General features: G+C 36.6%; 1 pseudogene; it reads right to left on the bottom strand.

Moving 5' to 3' along the window:
* Window positions 1–13,923: 13,923 nt before the first annotated feature.
* On the bottom strand, window positions 13,924–21,638 carry LOC119505411 (annotated as a pseudogene).
* Between the last annotated feature and the right edge of the window lie 505 nt (window positions 21,639–22,143).

Here is a 22,143-nt window from a genome sequence, read left to right as displayed (position 1 = left end):
ATGTATTCAGCACCATTGTCACTATCTATATAAAGACATCGCCATTTCTTCCACAAAGAAGGAGGAAGAGTCAAAGAAGGCAGAGAGACAAAAGAAAAAGAAAAGAGAGAGAGAGAGAAACAAACAAATTCAGCAGCTAGAAAGCAACAAAAGGAAAGATAGCATTAACCTAAAGTAGAGTAGTCAGACAACATCACCAATGCCAGGAGTCCCACACCCTTCCCCCATTCCCCACCCCACCCCCATATGCATTTAACTTTGGTATATTGCCTTTGTTACATTAAAGAAAGCAAAATATAATGTTTCTGTTAATTCTAGCCTCTAGTTTGCATTGATTGTATTTTCCCCCCAATCCCACCCTATTTTTAACACCTTGCAATGTTGACATTCATTTGTTCTACCTCATGTAAAAACATTTGTACCTTTTATCACAATCATTGAGCACCCTAGGTTTCACTGAGTTATGAATTAAAATGAATTAAAACCACAATGAGATACCATTTGTGCTGGCTTGAAACTGTTATGGACCACAGAAGAGCCATGATCTCTTAACCCAATCTTGTTGGGTGGAACCTTTGATTGAGTGTTTCCATGGAGATGTGACTTACCCACTGTGAGTGAAGCCTTTGATTAGATTATTTCCATGGAGGTTTGGACCCTGCCCATTCAGGGTGATCTTGATTAGTTCACTAGAGTACCTAAGAGAACTCAAGAGCCAACACAGCTGCTGATTCTTGGAGATGCTTGGAGATGCAGACAGGAAAACATTTGGAGATGCTAAGCTAAGAGATGAAGCCCAGAGTTGCCCCAGAGAAGCCAAGAAAGGACCATTAGATGATTAGACAGAAATGCCCTGGGAGAACAAGCAAAGATGCACAGGAGCTGAGAGAAAGAAGATAATAGAGACAGAAGCCCAAGTAAGAATGCACAGAGGCTGAGAGGGAAAAGCTGAGAGACACATTTTGGAGCAAGCCATTCTGAAATGCAACCCAGGAACAGAGGACCAGCAGATTCCAGCCACATGCCTTCCCAGCTGACAGAGGTGTTCCGGATGTCATCAGCCTTCCTTCAGTGAAGGTATCCTCTTGTTGATGCCTTAGTTTGGACACTTTTATGGCCTTAGAATTGTACATTTGTAGCCAAATAAATCCCCTTCATAAAGTCAATCCATTTCTGGTATTTTGCATAACAGCAGCATTAGCAAACCAGAACACCATTACACTTTTATTTTAGTAGCAAAATTAAAAAGAATGGCTATACCAAGTATTGACAAGAATGTGGATATGTGAATATGATTTTATTTGGAAATAAGTTCTTTGCAGATGAAATCAAATTAAAGACGCAGTCATACTGAATTAGACTGGATCCTAAGTCTTATAAGGGTCCTTATGAGAAGAGGAAGAGAAACAGACACAGATGCAGAGGAGAAAGTCATGGGAAGATGGAGGCAGAAACTGGAGCGATGCCACTACAAGCCACAGAAAGCCAAGGATTGCTGGCCACCACCAGAAGCAAGGAAGAGACAAAGAAGAATTCCTCCCCTAGGAATTCAGCAAGAGCATGATCCTGCTGACACCTTGATTTTGGACCTCTAGCCTCCAGAACAGTGAGAGAATAAATTTCTGCTCTTGTAAGCCACCAAGGTTTTGGTACTTTGATATGGCAGCCCTAAGAAACTAACACAATCTGTATATAGCCCATTTATGTAAGTCACTAATCTAAAGTGACAGAAAGAAGATCAGGGCTTGCATGGGAAGGAAAGGGTGGGAGGAAGAGATTACAAAGGAGCAAGAGGAACTTTTGAAGGTAAAGGATATTGATCATTATCTTGATTGTGGCGATGGTTTTAGTGGTGTATACGTATGTAAAAATGTATAAAACTGTACATTTTAAATGTGAAAATCTATTAAAAGCAGTTTAAAAGAAATCACCCTGACTAATTTTGGCAATAGAGCAAAGATCTTGATCAAAAAAGCAAGTGTCATGATGACAAGGACTGCCTCTGCCTTGTGTGGGGGCTTGAACATATTTATGCAATTTATTTTTCAACTCATATGAATTTATCACCATTTAAGAGACACGCACATCTGGTAATTTTCAAGAATTCATATTTATGGCTTCATGAAGGCCTGACTAGCCCACTGAAAAAAACACGGTTAAGATGGCAGATTCTGGAGCCATTTGTCTGGGTTTGAATCATAGCTCTGACACTTCCCTGCTGTGTGATACCTGGAGATCCTTTTAACTGCTTGTTCCTCCATTTTTCATCTGTAAAACAGTTGACAATAGTACCTGTCTGTTGGGGTGATTGTCATGATAATCATTATATTTGAGATGGGAAATGGTTTGGATGTAAATGTTAGGGACAGAAAAGTTTCATCACTAGGGACAGGCATAACTCTCAGGAGGGACAAGGTTTACACCCCTATCCTATGCTCTAGGATACTGGTTAAGGATTGAGAGCAAGATTGTTTGGAAGGGGATTCTGGGAGGTACCACAAGTGCCCCCAAGGCTGGGGCAGAGGGCAGACTGCTGATTAATTTCCCACTCCAGCTCCATCAAACTCATAACTTGTGGCATATCTTTGAGATTCAGGCAACTGATTGTATGTCAGTCTTGGTTTTCAGTGTACTATGAGTTTTTACCAGTGTTAGTGTTTGCAGAGATTTCTTCTTGTTGTTGTTTAATGCAATTTTATTGACATATATTCACAGGCAATGTTTTTTTCCATGCAGTTTTTTAATGCAATTTTAATGAGATATGTTCACATACCATAAAATCATACAAAATGTACAATTAATTGAGCACAATAACATCAGATAGCTACGCATTCATCATCACAATCAGTTTTTGAACATTTTTATCACTCCAAAATATAAAAATAAAAAAAACAAAACACCTCATACTCCTCTTCCCCCTTATTATTCATTTACTTTTTGTCCCCCTTTTTCTACCCATCTGTCCATACACTGGATAAAGGGAGTATGAGCCACAAGGTTTTCACAATCACATAGTCACAGCATGTGAGCTATATAGTTATACAATTGTCTTCAAGACTCAGGTATATTGGGTTGCACTTCAACAGTTTCAGGTATTTCCTTCTAGCTATTCTAATACACTAGAAACTAAAAAGGGTATCTATATAATGCATAAGAATAACCTCCAGAATGACCTCTTGACTCCATTTGAAATCTCTCAGCCACTGAAACTTTATTTTGTTTCATTTCTCTTCCCCCTTTTGGTGAGGAAGTCTTTCTCAGTCCGACAATGCCAGTTCCACACTCACCTCTGGGAGTCATGTCCCACGTAGTGGGGAAGGGCAGTGAGTTTACCTGCTGAGTTGGCTTAGAGAGAGAGGCCACATCTGGGCAAAGAAGAGTTCTCTGGGGGTGAATCTTAGGCACAGTTATAAATAGGCTTAGCCTCTCCTTGTTTGCAGAGATTTTTAATGCAAAGTTTGGGAGTGCTGCTTTAGGAGCTCTCCAAATGCAACTTTAAATTTGAAATTCATGTTTAAAGTTCCAAAGAGTATGCCTGCCATATTTATTAAAGGACCTCTAGCATTGTAACAATTTGTTGACATGTTGTCTGTTTCTTAATCTTCTGTCTAATGAAGCTTGGGATAAATGCCCCTTCCCCTGGTGCCAAGTCAGAAAGCATTTGTGAATAGAGAACTGTTAATCTATAGGATTGTAGTAGGTTACATCTATGGAGTCTTAAGAAGTAGGGAACAACGGGAGAGTTCAGGAAACAAAAGTTCATGGCCAGTATCTACCAGCTAAGTCTAAGTTGCATCAGATATGACTGATAGAAGATCAGAAGATTAGGAAGATAATAGCTCATGTTTCTCTCTTGGCTCCAGATATCTAGTTTACATTGCATGCAACTTTCTTTGAAGCATTACTTTCCTATTCACACATCTTCATATTTTCTTATTCTGATAGCATCCCTGTCCTAGTTGCTGGGATGTGTCATTGGTCAAAGAACATTGATATGGCCCAACAAGTCTTAAGGTCCAGGTTTATCTTCACTTTACAAATGAGGAAATGCAGGAGGAAAGAGGTTCACAAAGTTCCCAAGTTTATAGTGAATCAGTAGCAAAGTCAGTGTCCAGTCTAGACCTACCTGGCTCCTGTTCTCTCCCTCACATCTTTAATTTACAAAGTGCTGCTGTATTTTGGCTTTCAGTACAAAAAGCTTATGGATTTCATTGTCCCTCTTTATGTCAAGAGCATTCGTGGCAAACTTAACAATTCTATAACTAAAAACAGGGTATTAAAATAATATATATTTGAGGCTGTCCTATGAAAAGGGAGTTAGCATGAGAATGGTTTAGTATATTGTTTTACGGAGCTCTCTCAGCCAGTATGTATTTTGTGTATGTATGCATTAGTGTGTCTATAACCAAACAAATGCACACAACACCCACAAAATCCCCTTTGAAAAAAGTACCAAAATTATTTCTAATAGGGAACATATAGTAGCTTGCAGCTTATTGCTTACATATAAAAAATGAAACTCTAAAACCCAACTGAGGAAAATGAAAGAATTTAAGATGTTATCAACCATCATCTTAAATTGGGACCAATTACTGTGCAATGTTTTTTTTCACTATTCCATGGTCTGTTATTCAAATAATAACTTTTCTGATATAATTAGACTAAACTCAAACACACATTGAAAGTTAACAAGCAAACAAAAAAGAATCTTATGCATTTTGTTAAGTTATATGTAAGAAATACATGGCTTTCACTCTGGCATGAATTTTGTTGAAGAAAACCTCAGGGGCATCAAACCCAGAGAGGTTTAAAGCAGCAAAAACTGAAAATATGCTTTTAGAAAAAAAATTGCTCCCTTTGGCATAGATTTTTTTTTTCTCCCCATAACCAGTTGTCATAATAAGATTCCCCTCAATTCTCCAAGTAACCCACATGGAATAAGTTCCTATATCCAGTAGGGAGGGGAACTAAGAAAAATGAAATCACTCTCTGACTTCTAGTATTCTATTTTTATGGTTTTTCCTGTACTCACCATACTAGTTTGGCAAAATATTTGTCCTTTAAGGTTTTAACTCTTTTCAGTTGGCATCCTTGAGAAAGTGAAGAAAACTATGGGTCTGGACATAAAACTGGAAAAATCACAAGTCCTCCCCCCTCTTCAAATATCAAAAGACATTTAATAAAATGCTTCATGCGCTGTTTCTATATAAAGTCTTTAAAAATATTAACTATTAGCTCTGGAAATGGGATTGTAACAAACTCTTGTTTGTCAGAGGATATAGTTACTGTGCCCCCCATGTAAGAACAATTTTGAAAAACTACAATAAAGTATTCCTAACATTAAAACTGTATTTTTCCTTTTAAATCTTTTGATCCTGAATTAATACAGAATTTCCAGTCAGGTAGACACTAACTTCACTCTTTGGAGCATTCCTTCTGTTTCAAACACACAGCAATGTTGGATAAAATATAAAAGGGAAAAATGAAACAGATATAATTAGACATAGTTATGCTCAAAAACAAAATAAACATCAGTGTAGACTAGGAACCAGGAACTGAATAGAATGAGATGAATACTCTGGAAGATGCAAGAATGAGCTGGAACGAGGAGAGAGAGCTGAGAGTTTGATTTGGGTGGGGTAAATTGCTCCACAAAAGAGAAGGAAGAGAATTAGCTGACTGTTGAAATAAACAAAGGCTCCTGGGTTTCCTTTGCCTTCAAAGACAATTCAGAATTTCTGCTGCTGATTGTGGCTTGTGATTAGGGTTTCTATGACACTGTGGACCTAAAGAAGTGGAAGGACACAGACTCATGACCAGGAACTGCATGAAACAAGCCTCCCAGTGGCTCAGTAACTGGACCTGCAAAACCTCCAGTAGCACCTCCGTGCAATGACTCGGTTCTCCACTGGGGTCCCAGGGAGTGGGTGGAAGCAATGGACAAACCACTAGATGGTGCAGGATGAGTATACGAAGGGGTAAACACAAACCAAAAAACACTCTCCAAAAAGGAGCCTCAGACCAAATATCCAGAATGCATGAAGAAATTGAATGCCAAGAAAGACAATCGGTAAAATCACCATAAATGAAACATGGTTCAGATAAAACAAAAATAATAGGGCATTCTGCAAAGGCTTTAAAATAAATATAGTAAAATGATTAGAGAGAAAATGAAGGAAAACATCACCTACCCACCCCCACCAAGGAGTTAAAGAGAGAGAAAATAACTATGAAACAAAACAGATAACCATAAATTGTCAGTTATGAAAAATAAGTAATTAAAAATATTAAAAATGAAAAATGCAATCAAGATACCATAAGAAATGGTACAAACTGTATTGGACATAGTGGAACAAAAATTAGTAAATTGAAAGATTGTACTGAAATATTCATCCAGAATCAGTGGTTAGATTGCTATGCTTTCTCATATCCCCAATAGGAGGTCCAGAGAAGGAAAATGGAGGAAAGTCAAGAAATATTATTTAAAGAGAGAATATCTGAGTTTCCCAGAATTTAATTCAAACATAGTTTTATAAAAAAAAGGTTGTCCAGTTACCAAGGAAAATGAATAAAAATAAACTCAAGACATATTATAGCAAAACTTTAAAAATTAAAGTTTAATATAAAAATTACCAGAAAGAAAGACAGATTACCACATGTTAATGACTGAAGAGTTCTCATTGGGACAATGGAATAATATCTTAAATGTCCTAAAGGAAAATAATTATCAAAATAATTATCAGTACAGAGTTTTATCACCAGAGAATGAGGGAAAACAAAAGATTAAGATTTTACTACACACATCTTCTTAATAAGAAAAACACTATTAAAGGAGATACTTCAGGAGAAAGAATATTGAACCCAAAGGGAAGGCACTGGGATACAAGAAATAATTGTCAGTATAGAAATAAACTATTTTGATGAGAGTAATATTGACCATAAAAATAAGAACAAGAAAATGAATGGTCAGGAAAGAAGAAATAAGTAAGCAGATAAAAAGGGTGAAAGCAAAAAGAAACAATACAGTTTTATTCTGTTTGCAAGACACACACTTTAGAGAGTTAAAAATAAAGGAATATAGTGATGCAAGATGTTAACTTTGGCAGCTTGAAGGGTGCACAAGATCACCCTGTACATATTTTTGCACATTCCTGTGAATATTTAATTATTTTAAAATTAAAAGTTACAAAAAATAAAGGATGGAGAAAATAAATACCATTCAAATATCAACCAAAAGAAAGAGATTTAACAATTTATACCAGATAAAAACAAATAAAAGACAAAAAAAAATTAAAAGGGAAATAGTGGATAAATCAATAATAAATGGAAGGAGTAGCCCACTGAGAAAATACAATAATTATGAGCTTTCATACACCTATAACAAACCCCAGGTTTATATGATGCAAAGCCTGACAGAATTATTAGGAGAGATGGACACAATCACAATTCTAGTGATAGATTTTCTTATATCTCCATCAGAATCCGACCAATTGCTATTATAAGGGAACACAAGTTTTACAAAATAAACTAACTTTATGTAATAGATATTTAGAACTCTGACCTCAAAAGACATTATGCATTTTATAGTACATTTACAAAAATTAGACAGGATATTTTAAAAATTAATTGACTATACATTGGATCACTAATGTCAAAGAGTCAATATGATTATGGTCCATGTGCTCTCATCATAACTCAAATAAATTAGAAATCAATTAGAAATCAACAATGAAGTCACTTTAAAAATATCCACATGGCTTCAAACTTAAAACTCATTCCAAAATAATTCCCACAAGAAGATGATCAAATACTTAGAACTGAGTAATAAAGTATGGAATATCAAAACTTATGGGATTCAGATATCCATAATTAGAAGTAAATGTATAACCTCAAAAGCATTCATTAAAAAAACAAGAAAGATAGAAAAGAAATGAATTCAGACATTATCTTGATCTAGAAAAAATAAATAAACTTAAGGGAATTTGAATTTCAGAAATAAAGGAATAGAACTTAATGAAATATAAAGCAAGAAATAATAGGTAAGGTAAACACAACTAGAGCTGAATGGAGTAAAATAGACAACAAATAAAATACAAGAAATTTTGAAATTGTAAATATTTTGAGCAATTACATACTAAAAGTGAAAAATTATGCAACATTTGTAATTATCTAGAAAAATATGTTTTAACAAATTTAGTTCAAGAAGAAATAGGAGGCAGGAGAGACTTCCAGTGGAACAAGATGGTGGTATAAGATATTAGGGTCTACAAGAGAACCTATGAAAAAATAGGAAAAACTGGCAAAGCCCTTTTCCAAAATTACCGAAAAACAGTTAAGGGGTTGCAGTAACTGGGTGAGTGCAGAATCAAGAAAGCATGATTTAAAAAAACTGTAAGGGAAGCTTGTGGTGCCTTTGCTAGCCCATCTCCCACCCCCTCTGAAGAGCAGTGTGGAGCTGTGTGATCCCATTATGGGTCCTTGGCATTGATCCAGAGGGAGCAGAGTAACTTCTATGCTTCTATGCACATAATGAAGTGTCTGTAAGGTGGCACCAATCTAGCAGATGGAAGCCTAAAACACTGACCACTCATTACTGGCTTGCCCTCCCAGACCCATCCTATAGGCAAAAGCACATTATGAATAGCTAAAGCAGAAGAAGAAAAAATTAAATCAAAGAGCCTGGAGCAAAGGATTACTTGCTTTAAGACATACAATAGAGCACCCAGAAGAGGCTGAAATCTATTTCATAAAGAGTAGAGGGGGCATCTGAAAACCTAAAATAGTGGAATTCCTAAGGCTAGGAACCTGATTCCAGTTCAAGACAGGCTCAGAAAACACAGACAGGACTTCACACTTTCTACCTGGGAACGATCTTTTTGAAAGGAAGGCGAAACTCTGAAGGATAGCACCAGCAGTGCAGAGTCAATTTGCAGACTGTAAAAGGTGGTTTTTGGATTGATTTGTCTGTCTGGGTTAGCTCCTGGAACTCAAGGAAATTTCCGTCTTATCACTAGCTTGATGCACACCCAAGGAACAGAGAACTCACAGACTAAAACTGAGTTAACACTTTAAAATGCAATCTACAAACAAAGATTACAAGACAAAGAAACAGGAAATCATGGCCCATCCAAAGGAAGAAGATAAAACTCCAGAAACCTCCAACAAAGAGGACCAGATTTTATACACAACAACAAAATCTTTTGAAAAAAAAATGATCCTCAATATGCCTAAGTAGTTAAAGGAAAATATAGAGAAAGGACTAAAGGATATATGGAAGCAATGAATGAACAATGTGGGAATCTCTTTGAGATTCTCCTTAGGAACCAAACAGAAATACTAGAGTTGAAGGACACAATAACTGAAATGAAAAATTCCCTAGAGGATTTCAGCAGCAGATTGGAGCTGGCAGAATCAAGAACTGGCAATCTGGAAGACAGGATAATTGAAATGATTCAGGCTGAGGATCAGAAAGAAAAAAGAGTTTTAAAAAAAGTGAACAGTGAACAGAGCCTAAGATGCCTGTGGGAGACAATCAAACATACCAATATATGTGTTATGAGAGGCACAGGAGAAGAAAGGGTAGAAGGAATATTCAAAGAAAAAAATACAGAAAACTTCCCAATTTAATGAAAGACATGAATATACTCATTTAAGAAGCTCAACAAACCCCAAACAGAATAAACTTGAAGACAACCTAGCCCAGACACATAGCAGTTTAACTATTGAATGCCATGGACAAGGAGAGAGTTCTGACAACTGCAAGAGAAAAGCGTCATGCAATGTCCAAGGGAGGCCCAATAACATTAAGTGCCAATTTCAAATCAGAAACCATGGAGGCAAGAAGGCAGGCAGTAGGATGAAATATTTGAATTGCCAAAAGAAAATAATTGCCCAACCAAGAATTTTATGTGGAGTGGAACTGTCTTTCAAACATGAGGGAGAGATTAAGACATTCCCAAATAGACAAAAGCTGAAGGAGTTTATCACCACTAGACCTACCCTACAAGCAATGCTAAAGGGAGTTCCACAGACTGAAAGGAAAGGACCTGATTATGGATCAAACAGGCATAAAGAAATAAATATCTCTAGTAAAGATAACTGGAGGAAAGTTAAGGTAACTGTCAGTACAATTGTATTTTTTAGTATGTAGCTTCCACTTTTTACTTCTTACAGGTTCTAAAATGCAGATGCAAAAAAAAAAATCTATGGTTTTGGACATACAATGTATAAAGATGTAATTTGCAACAAGTACAACAAAAGGTGTGGGGGCACAAGGGTTTAGGAACAGTATATGTGAATGCTATTGAACTTAACTTGGTATAAAATCAAATGTGATTGTTATATATTTAGAATGTTAAATTTAAGCCCCATGGTAACCAAAAGGAAAATATCTGAAAAGTATGTATGTATATATATATATACACACACACACATACACAAAAGGAAAGGAGAAGGCACTCACAAGGAAACTCACATGAGCTAATTTCCACTTAATCTATTACTGCTCTTTATTTTATTGAAATGTATAATTAACTTGACTAAAGAAAATATTCTTCTTGGGAATATAAGAACCAAAACCATAAAAGTCTTAGAAGAAAACAGAAAAGACTCTTTATGACTTTGTGTTATGCAATGGTTACTTAGACTTTACACCAAAAGCATGAGCAAAAACACCAAGATAAATGAGACTTCATCAAAATTAAAAACTTCTGTACATCAAAGAGCTTAATCATGAAAGTGAAAAGACAGCCCATAGAATGGGAAAAAATATTCGCAAACTACATATCTGATAAGGGCCTAATATCCAGAGTATAGTAAAAAATCCTACAAATGAACAACCAAAATGACAAATGATCCAATTAGAACATGTGTGAAAAAGACTTAAATAGCCATTCTCCAAAGAAGATATACAGTGGCCAATAAGCACATGAAAACATACGCAACATCATTAGCCATTGGGACATGCAAACCAAAACCACAATGAGATACCATTTCACATCCACTAGAATGACTATAGTCCAAAAATGGAAAATAACAAGTGTTTGATGGAATGAGGAGTAATAGTAGCATTCATTGTTGGTGACAATGTAAAATGGTGCAGCCGCTGTGGAAGACAGTTTGGCAGTTCCTTGGAAAATTAAGTATAGAATTACCATATGATCTGGCAATCTCACTTCTAGGTATATACCCAAAAGAATTGAAAGCAAGGACTCAAAGATATACTTGCACACCATTGTTCATAGTGGCTTTATTCACAATTGCCAAAAGATGAAAGCAACCCAAGTGTATATTAACTGATGAATGGAGATACAAAATGTAGTCTATAAGTACAATAGAATATTATTCAGCCATAAAATGGAATGAAGTTCTGATTCATGCAACAACATAACATTGAAAACATCAAGTTGAGTGAAATAAGCTAGGCACAAAAAGAAAATACTGTATAATCTCACTTTTTAATGAAATTATTAGAACATGGAAATTCAAGAAGACAGAAACTAGAAGGCTACCATGAGCTGTGTGGGAATGGGGAGTTAATGCTTCAGTTAATGGGGAGTTTCTGTTTGTGGTGATGGAAAAGTTTTGGCAATGGATGGTGGTGATAGTAGCACTACCCTGTGAATGTAATTAACACACTGAATTGTGTATTTGAATGTAGTTAAAAGGGGAAATTTTACATTGTATATATATTACCAAAATAAAAATTTTTAAAGAGCATAGAATTGTATAACACAAATGGTAAACCCTAATGTGAATTATGGACTATAGTTATAATAATATTCCATTAATTATAACAATTATAACCACACTAATGCAAAGTGTTAACAATAAGGAAGGCTGTGTGCATGAGGGGAATTACATGGAAACGCTGGACTTTCTGTATGATTTTTCTGTATACTTACAATTTCTGTAATAAAAAAAGAGATAGGAAAAATTCAGAAAATTAATAACCATTTAAAATATACTGAAAATATCAAAGCCTTCTCCCAATAGTTATTAAATGGTGTAAAATATGAGTCTCAAATCGAAAGTCACAATGGCAGATGTTGAGAAATGGTTTTTTTGAGTAGTTATTTGAGACTCAGACATCTCACATGGATAATGCTGTCTATTTTGTTCCTCAGAGAGAAGTAATAGAGATTTTTCATTTAAAGATGATTAATTATTCTCCGATTATCCTGGGGAGTACAAATGACTTTTTGTGTGTGTGTTTAATTGCCTGCAGCATTATCTCTTTAGGTGTAGATTCCCAGCTGAGGAATTTCTGGATCAGAAAGTTTAACATCCTTCACTCCCAATGTTTTATTACTACTCACTGGTGGAGAGATCACCATCCCAGGCTCCAGCTCCCAGGCAGTGCAGGGGGAAAAGTCATGCCAAGAACACATGGGGCTAGAACACATTTGTCCTCAGGACTAATCCCACCATGCTGCAAATTCTTGCTTGCTCAGTTACTGCCAAGAGTAAGCATCTCCAGTTAACCTTTATATCTAGGGAGAATGGCACAAGTTATTGTCTGAAACAGGACACCTTTGAGAATGATACAGGGCCTGACAAATACTAAATTGGATGGCATGTCAGGATGACAAATATAGAGTGTGATGGTCTTAGGCAAACTGGGAATATACCGTCACCCTAATGTTGACTCCCATTGTCCAGAATATTTCTCCCATATGCTCCACTTGATCCCCTACACCTCTCACCCCCTCCCATATCCGTGGTCTTAGTTTCCAAGGGCTGTCATGACAACATAACACAAACTAGCTGTTTTAAAAAAACAGAAATTTATTTCTCACAGTTCTGGAGGCTACAAGTCTGAAATCAAGGTGTTGGCAGGGCCATGGTTCCTCTTAAACCTACAGAGAAGAATCCTGCCTCTCCCCTTCCAGCTCCGGTGTTTGTTGGCAATCCTGGGCACTCCTTGGCTCCAATCTCTGCCTCCATTTTCACAAGACCTCTTTCTTGTTTCCATATTCACATGGTGTTCTCCTCTATGTTTCTGTCTGTCTGTCTCTGTGTCCAAATTTCCTCTTCTTAGAACGCCCCCAGTTACATTGGATTAAGGATCACCCTAATCCAATACACTCAAGTTTTCCGAGGAGCAATTTACAAGAAGTAGTTTAGGGTATGCCAGGTAATTTGAGGCTCTCCATGACAAGACACTGGGTCAAACTGAATTGTGGTGTATTGGATTAGGAGTATTGGTGAATTCGAGTAGTTTGACCTCATCTTAACACCTTCAAAGATCCAATTTCCAAATAGGATCTCATTCATGGGACCAGGGATTAAGATTTAAATATATATTTTTAATGGAAATTTTATTTACACTGAATAGGATGCAAGCACTGTCATGACACATATACAGAAATATGCAGATCAAAGTAAAACATTAATTTAGTTTAAGTGAGGGAAAATCTCTTTAAATACTATGGTGACATATTCCCAAGAAGAGTCTTTTCTTCAGTGAAGTTAATTATACATTTCAATAAAATAAAGGGTAATAATAGATTAAGTGGAAGTTAGGTCATGCAACTTTTCCTTAAAAATAAAACTCCAATTCTATTAATCTATGCCAGTTAAACATTATAACTAAAATTTTCAAGTAAGTCCAAAAGGAGAAAAAGATTTAGATGCCTTTTTTGTTTGAATAGTCCAGAGAAAAATGGTTTCTACAAATACAGCAGGCAAACTGTAATGACTGACATATAGAAACATAGTGTTGTACTGAATTTCAGTCTCAAATTGTTGCTAAATGCACATCATTAAGATGGCATATTTTTGGTCCATGATGGAGTTTAATGTCCAACTAGATCCTGTTTTGATACAAAACTATATAGATTACTGTTGCTTTTTTGTTTTTAAATATATGTATTTTTAAAATCCAGGTATCCACATACAAAGGCAGGTTTTCTGAGGAGCAATTTACAAGAAGTAGTTTAGGGTATGTCAGGTAATTTGAGGCTCTCCATGACAAGACACTGGGTCAAACTGAAGGAAGGAATATTTTAAAGTGTTATCTATCCAACATGGCAGCCTAGTTCCCACCACAGTAAGAATAATTGGGTCCACTGAAGATAGTAATCACATTCCAATTATGACACTGATTGTGTCCCTTCATTAGAAGTTGCTGAGCATGAGAAACCAGCGTGAGACCATTGGCATGGTTAAATTCGGAAATGTCTTGACCAAATGTGTAGCCAGCACCATGTGGAGAAATATTCCATCCACCATGATCGTCAGGATCTGACCAGAACAAATCACCCATCGGGCCCCCGTGTGGATCTTTTTGTAAATTATCCAGGGCTCTTACATGATTCAGTGTATCTAAGGAAAGAGGCCACCATGGAGGCAGAATATCTGTCCATCTACTAAAACTGAAAGTGGAATAAAATCAAATAGATCTGTGAAATATTTCCAACCATTGGCATTTCTGTACTTTCATAGATATTCATCATAAAAGCCATATACTCAGGTAATTTGACAGTTTTCATGGTTTCCTCTCAATATTTTAATACACAATGGGTAACATCTTTTTTTAAAATTCAGTTTTACTAAGATATAGCCACATACCATACAACCATCCCCAGTGTACAATTAATTGTTCACAGTACTACTATCGTATTGTTGTGCATTTACCATCACAATCAATTTTTGAACATTTTCATTACTACAAAAAAATTAAAATAGGAATAAAAATAAAACTAAAAAAGAATACCCAGAACTTCCCATTCCCCCCTCCCCCATTATTCATTTAACTTTTTCCTCATTCTTCCACTCATCTCTCCATACACTGGATAAAAGGCATGTGAGCCACAAGGTTTTCACAATCACATGGTCACACCATGTAAGCTATATAGTTATACAAATGTATTCAAGAATCAAGGCTACTGGGTTGCAATTCAACAGTTTCAGGTATTTCCTTCTATATATTCCAAATACACTAAAAACTAAAAAGGGGTAGTTTTATACATATATGTAAAGTGCCTAAGAATAACCTCCAGGATGACTTCTCGACTCCTTTTGAAATCTCTCAGCCACTGAACCTTTAATTTGTTTCATTTCTCTTCCCCCTTTTGGTCAAGAAGGTTTTCTCAATCCCACAATGCTGGGACCAGGCTCATCCCCAGGAGTCATGCCCCATGTTGCCAGGGAGATTTACACCTCTGAGAGTCACATTACACATAGAAGGGAGGGCAGTGAGGTAATACACCTTTAATGCCACAAAAAAAGTTGCAGTCTTCACTGAGTAATAACCTCTGTCAACATAGTCACTCATAAATAGATAGTCTGTGTCTGCTGATTTTCCACCATTTCTAAAGAGTTCCATATGCTCATGGATTTAACCATGAACATCTCCACAGATAGTAACAGGACAATGAAACTCTTGCATATTTGATTCTTTTCTTTACATTTCCTTAGCCTTTTTACACAGAGTCCACACTTGATTCTTGTTAAGCTGTTTACATTCATTTAGCTGCTGGACCCACTGGTCCAGCTCCTTGGTGAGTGCCTTGTCATCCTTGGTGGCCCTTTCCAGGCACCTCCCTGCCCCCTCACCATTGCCAGCTCCTGGAGGAACTTGAGCATATCTTTTTAGGGGACACAGTTCAACCTATAACATCCACATTCTTCACTGTATCTTCCAGGTATGCAGTCAGCAAAACCCATACATTCAGTCTTTTCCCTAAATGTTTCTTTTACTTCCTGTTAACCTGAAACCTGGCTCTGCGAATGGATACCTTTCTCCCTTCAACCCACTAGTGGAATAGTGGAGGCCATTCTTTTCCTTTTACAACTTGTATCTCAGGGTGACAGTAACAGACAAAATTTTCACCTACTTTTTTTTTGTTGTTGAGATTGTTCACATACCATACAATTATCCAAAGATCCAAAGTGTACAATCAATTGCCCCTGGTACCATCACACAGCTGTGCATCCATCACCAAAATTAATTTTTTTCAATTCTTAGAACTTTTCATTACTTCAGAAAAGAAATAAAGACAAAAAAAGGAAACGCAAATCCTCCCATGCCACAAACCACCCCCCATTCATTGTTGACTCATACTATTGGTATAGTACATTTGTTACTGTTGATGAAAGAATGTTAAAATACTACTAACTGTAGTATATATCTGCAAAAGATATATTTTCCCCTATATGCGCCTCTATTATTAACTTCTAATTATAGTGTCATACATTTGTTCTAGTTCATGAAAGCAATTTCTAATATTTGTACAGTTAATCACAGACATTACCACCACAAGGTTCACTGTTTTCTACATTCCCATCTTTTAACCTCTAACTTTCCTTTTGGTGATATATGTGACTCTGAGCTTCCCCTTTCCACCACATTCATGCACCATTCAGCACTACCAGTAATTCTCACAATGTACTACCATCACCTCTGTTCATTTGCAAACATTTACGTTTAACCTAGTTGCACATTCTGCTCATAATAAGCAACCACTACCCATTCTTTAGCCTTGTTCTATATCTTGGTAACTTATATTTCATATCTATGAGTTTACATATTATAATTAGTTCCTATCAGTGAGAGCCTGCAATATTGGTTCTTATGTGTCTGACTTATTTCACTCAATATAGTGCCCTCAAGTTTTCTTCATCAACCCATTTTTTTTAAGATGGTTTTGTTCACACACCATATATGCTGTCCTAAGTAAACAAATGATGGTTCCCTGTATAGTCATGTCTTTATGTGTTCACCACCCTCACCACTATCTATATAAGGACATCTCTACTTCTTCCACAAAGCAGGAGGAAGAGTCAAAGAAGTTAGGGAGACAAAAGAAAAAGAAAGAGAGAGAGAAAAAAAAAAACCAAACACAACAGCTAGAAAGCAACAAAAGGAAAGATATCATTAAACTAAAGTAGAGTGAAGAGACAACATCATCAATGCAAGAGTCCCATTCCCCTCCCTTATGTCCCCCTCATATGCATTTAGCTGTGGTATTTTGCCTTTGTTACATTAAAGGAAGCATAATACAATGATTCTGTTAATTGTAGTCTCTAGTTTGCATGGATTGTATTTTTCCCCCAATACCTCCCTATTTTTAACAGCTTGCAAGGTTGACATTTATTTGTTCTCCCTCATGAAAAAACATATGTGTGCATTCTGTCACAATTGTTGAGCAATCTAGGCTTCACTGACTTATACAGTCCCAGTGTTTATCTTTCCTCTTTCCTTCTGGTGTCCCACATGCTCCTAACCTTCCTCTTTCAACCATACTCACAGTCATCTTTGTTCAGTGTACTTACATTGATGTGCTACCATCACCCAAGATTGTGTTCCAAACCTCTCACTCCTATCTTTTCCTATCTGTCTGTAGTGCTTCCTTTAGTATTTCCTGTAGAGCAGGTATCTTGTTCACAAACTCTATCATTGTCAGAAAATATTTTAAACTCTCCCTCATATTTGAAGGACGTTTTTGCTAGATATACAATTCTTGATTGTTCATTTTTCTCTTTCAGTATCTTAAATGTATCACCCCACTTCCTTCTTGCCTCCATGGTTTCTACTGAGAAATCTGCATATAGTCTTATTGAGCTTCCTTTGTATATGATAGATCCCTTTTCTCTTGCTGCTTTCAGGATTGTCTCTTTGTCTTTGATGTCTGATAATCTGATTATTAAGTGACTTGGTGTAGGCCTATTCAGATCTATTCTGTTTGGGGTATATTGTGCTTCCTGGATCTGTAATTTTATATCTTTCATAAAAGATGGGAAATTTTCATTGATTATTTCCTCTATTATTGCTTCTGCCCCTTTTCCCTTATCTTCTTCTGGGACACCCATGACACATGCATTCCTGCATTTCATGTTGTCATTCAATTTCCTGAGACATTCCTCATATTTTTCCATTCTTTTCCCTATCTGTTCTTTTGTGTGTAGGATTTCAGGTGTCTTGTTCTCCAGTTCCTGAGTGTTTTCTTCTGCCTCTTGAGATCTGCTGTTGTATGTCTCCATTGTGTCTTTCATATCTTATGTTGTGCCTTTCATTTGCATAATTCTGCCAGTTATTTTTTTGAACTTTCAATTTCTACCTTGTATTTGCCTAGTGTTTTCATTATATACTTCATCTCTTTTGCCACATCTTCCCTAAACTTTTTGAATTGATTTAGCACAAGTTGTTTCAATTCCTGTATCTCAGTTAAAGTGTAAGTTTGTTTCTTTGACTGAGCCATAACTTTTTTTTTTTAGTGTAGGTTGTAGTTTTCTGTTGTCTTGGTATCTGGTTTCCTTAGTTATCCCAATCTGGTATTCCCAGACCAGAACAGGCTCAGATCTCAGAAGGGGGCAATATTCATATCAGGTTTCCTGAGGGTGTGTCCTAGAAGATTGACAAACCCTGTGAAGACTCTAGCTGCTGTGCTTTTCCTAACCTGCCCAGCAGGTGGCACCTGTCAGCCTGTAGCTCCTGACTGGTGTAAGGAGGTATGGCCTCCTTAGTCCTTAGTTTCTGTTTTGGCTGTTTTCCCCCAGGGTCTGGGTTCTGATTCTGAATGGGAGGCAGGTAGTAGGGAACCACCTCCTTCCTCTTAGGGAAGATACACCCCCTAGGGAGTTTTCATTTGCATTTAAATAGGCTCTTTGTTTCTCTGATTCTGCTATCTCCCCCCTTGTCTGGGTCAAAGAGCTGTGAACTCAAAATCACTACTGCTTTCTCCACTAAGCCACTCAGATTGAGAGAGAGAAAAAGGGACAGAAAGCCCCCTTTCAGGGCCAGTCCTTGGTTCCCCCAGCTTCACCTGCTGGCCAGAGATAGCACCAGTCCTCTGGGCTCCCCCTCCAGGCACAGAGAAGTCCACTGGCTCTTTAAGGTCAGTCATCACTAAAAGCTTCTGTTTTTTGGGGATTTATAGCTTGTATTAAGCAATCCACATTTGTTAATCAAAACCCCAGTTGCAGCTGAACTGAGATATGTTCGCTTATTCAGAGAGTGCTGTTCTCTATCACAGTGAGGTTTTGCAGTTTGGGCTGCTGTGGGGAATGTGCTCTCAACACAGGTCCACAGTCTTTCCTTACAGGTTTTATGCTGCAATCTCAGGCATTCCTCCCAATCCACTTTGGTGTATGATATGTGGATAGTGATATTTGTCCCCTAGCAATTATTCCAGATTATTTACTAGTTGTTCCTGGTTGTTTGTTAGTTGTTCCAGGGGGACTAACTGATTTCCACTCCTCTCTCTGCTGCCATCTTCATCATGCCTCTCTCACCTTTGTTTTTACATGTTATTTCCAAACCACTTCTGCTCCTTTTATTCTAGGGGGTAGAATTCTCACTCTGCATCTTTGATGCTGAGGCCACTTCACTAGAAAACTTGGCCCCTCTTCATGCTGCCATCAGGTGACATCTCTGTCATTGACATATCCTGAGGATCAACTCCTGGCTCCAGTCTTTATCTCTGCATCCACTCCTGTCATAATGACTGGCAACTTAACAATCTACCTGTCTAGATTGCTTTACAGTATTACTTGATGGTATTAAGAGATTTGAGGTCATTGCAAGGATTTTTGATAATGTCTTTTAAGTTAGACAGAGGGAAGTGAATATGGGGACATTCTTATGGGGATATGCTTTAAAAAGAGTCCTTATTTTTAACAAAGATTTCTTTCATGTTTAAGGGATGAGAAGATGTTATGTGTGGATTTGTTTCAAAACAATGAAGAGGTGATTGTGTGAAGGTATATATAAAAAAGATTGAGCAGGTGGTGACAATTGTTGAAGATGGGTGATACGTGTATATATATATATATATATATATATATATATATATATGGAGGTTGGGTATTGTATATATGGAGGTTTATTATATCCTTCTTTCTATTTTTGTATATATTTAAAGTCTTTCATATTAAAAGCTAAATGAAATCTATGTGAGTTCCCAGCCAACACCATGACCTCTCAGTTCCTTGACTTCTACTCCACTCAAGTCACCTAGTGTCTCGGTCATAATTAATCTTGTCACCACAGAAAGTACCACCTCCAAAATTCTCATTGCAAGTCCCTTTCTGCCACAACACTGGTGCCTATATCTCAAGCTCACTTACTCTAGTAAATCTGAGAATTCTCAATCTCATCAAGATCTCCAATTCATTGATCAGACAACCACTTTCTCACTTGTCTTCCAGCCTCTTTATTTATTCACTTCCCTCCTTGTCTAGCTTAAAAGACACTGTCAAAAATCCTTTCAATGACCTCAAATCTCTTGCATTTCCTCTTTCTGAAATAGGTGATTAACGATATTTCAACCCTACCTGCAATCTACCATCTGCTGTCTTTTGGCCAGTACTTAAGCAACTCAATATTCATTGTTAGAGAAAATTCACACAAATGGGCTGACTGATATCTCTTTAAATTCTTGATTTAAAAATTCAAATGGGCATTAAATATTGTCCAGTAATTTACTAACATTTTCATAATAAGTTTAATCACCGAGATGACTAATTCATAGGCCTCTCCTCTTTGATCAGACCTCTCCTACTCTCTTGCCCACCGACTTCAGCTTATATTCTCCCTCACGCTTCACTGAAATGATAAAGTCTATCTGAAAGTCCATCTTATTTTCTCATTACCAAATTTTCAAACTTCCTACATCTGCATCTCCTCCTTCCCACCTGTTACTTCCTCCTATAAAGGTAGCTTTTTATAAATGTGCTCAGAGCATTCTGCCTTCTCAAGGATTTAGCTTCTTTGATGAACTCCCCTCTTTTGCATTATTAATCTATCAGTTTACACTGAATCATTCCAATTAGCCCAGAAATATGATCTAGACAAGCATTTTTCAAACTGTAATGTGCATATGACTCATCTAAAGATCTGGTTAAAAAGCAGATTATGATTTAGTAGGTCTGGATTGGAGGCTGCAATTCTGCATTTCTCATGAGCTCCAAGGTGATGTGCTGGTCTATGCACCACACTTTGAACAGCAAGGCTATAGAGCTTTGTGGAAACCAGGTGAAAAACTTGAATAAGTAAATTTTGCAGGGTCACAGAAAACAAGTTCAATAAACAAAAATCAATTACTTCTAAGGACTAGCAGTGGACAACTGGAAAATTAAATTAAAAATCATTTACAATAGCAGCCAAACATGATATACTTACTTAGGTATAAACTGAACAAAATATGTGCAAGAGCTAGCTATATACTGAAAACTACACAATATTGCTGGAAGAAATTAGGGAAGACAAAAATAAGTGGAGTGTCTTTGGAATGAAAGACTGAATATTATTAGGATGACAATTCTTCCCAAATTATAGATTCAATGCAACCCTAATCAAAATTCCAACAGATTTTTGTAGAAATGATGAGCTGATTCTAAAATTTATGTGAAAATGCAAAATACCTAGAACATTTAAAAACATTTTGAAAAAAAAGAACAAAATTGGAAGTTTCACACTATCTGATTTCCTAACTTAAAATAAGATACAGTTATCAAGACAGTATGGCATCAGAGTAAGAATCAATGTAATAAAATAGATCCAAAAATATATTCCTTACTTACGTGGTCAATTAATTCATGACAAAGTTGCTAACACAACAAAATGGGGGAAAGAATAGTCTTTTCAGTAAATGGATATCTGTATGCACAAAAATGAGCCCTGACCCTTACCTCATGCCATATAAGAAAATAAACTCTAAATAAATCATTAGTCCAAAAACAAAAGTTAAAACAGCAATAATAACAAAAAAATTTCTAAAGAAAATAAAGGAGAAAATCTTTATGATGTTGGAAAGGAGGCAAAGATTTCTTAGACAGGATACAAAATTCATCAACAATAAATGAAAAAAATGATATATTGGAATTCATCAAAACGTAAAAGGTTTGTTCTTTGGAAAACTGTGTTGAGAAACTGAAAAGGCAGGCCACAGAGTTTGGGGGTGTGGGGTGGGGTGGGGGGAGAGTTGCAACACATTTTTCTGACCAAGAACTTATATTCAGGATATACAAACAACTCATACAACTCAATGAAAAATGGGCAAAAGATTTGAACAGTTACTTCCCTCAAGAAGATAGATGAATGACCAATGTGAATATGAGAAGATGAGCCCCCTCATTAGTCACCAGGGAAATGCAAATTAAAGCTATATTGAGGTACCACTAGAGTGGCAAAAATTAAGA

Source organism: Choloepus didactylus, chromosome 1 (assembly GCF_015220235.1).
Source record: "Choloepus didactylus isolate mChoDid1 chromosome 1, mChoDid1.pri, whole genome shotgun sequence".
NCBI lineage: Eukaryota > Metazoa > Chordata > Mammalia > Pilosa > Megalonychidae > Choloepus > Choloepus didactylus.
Note: the sequence above shows the minus strand (reverse complement) of the source record. Positions and strands in the feature narration are given on the sequence as shown.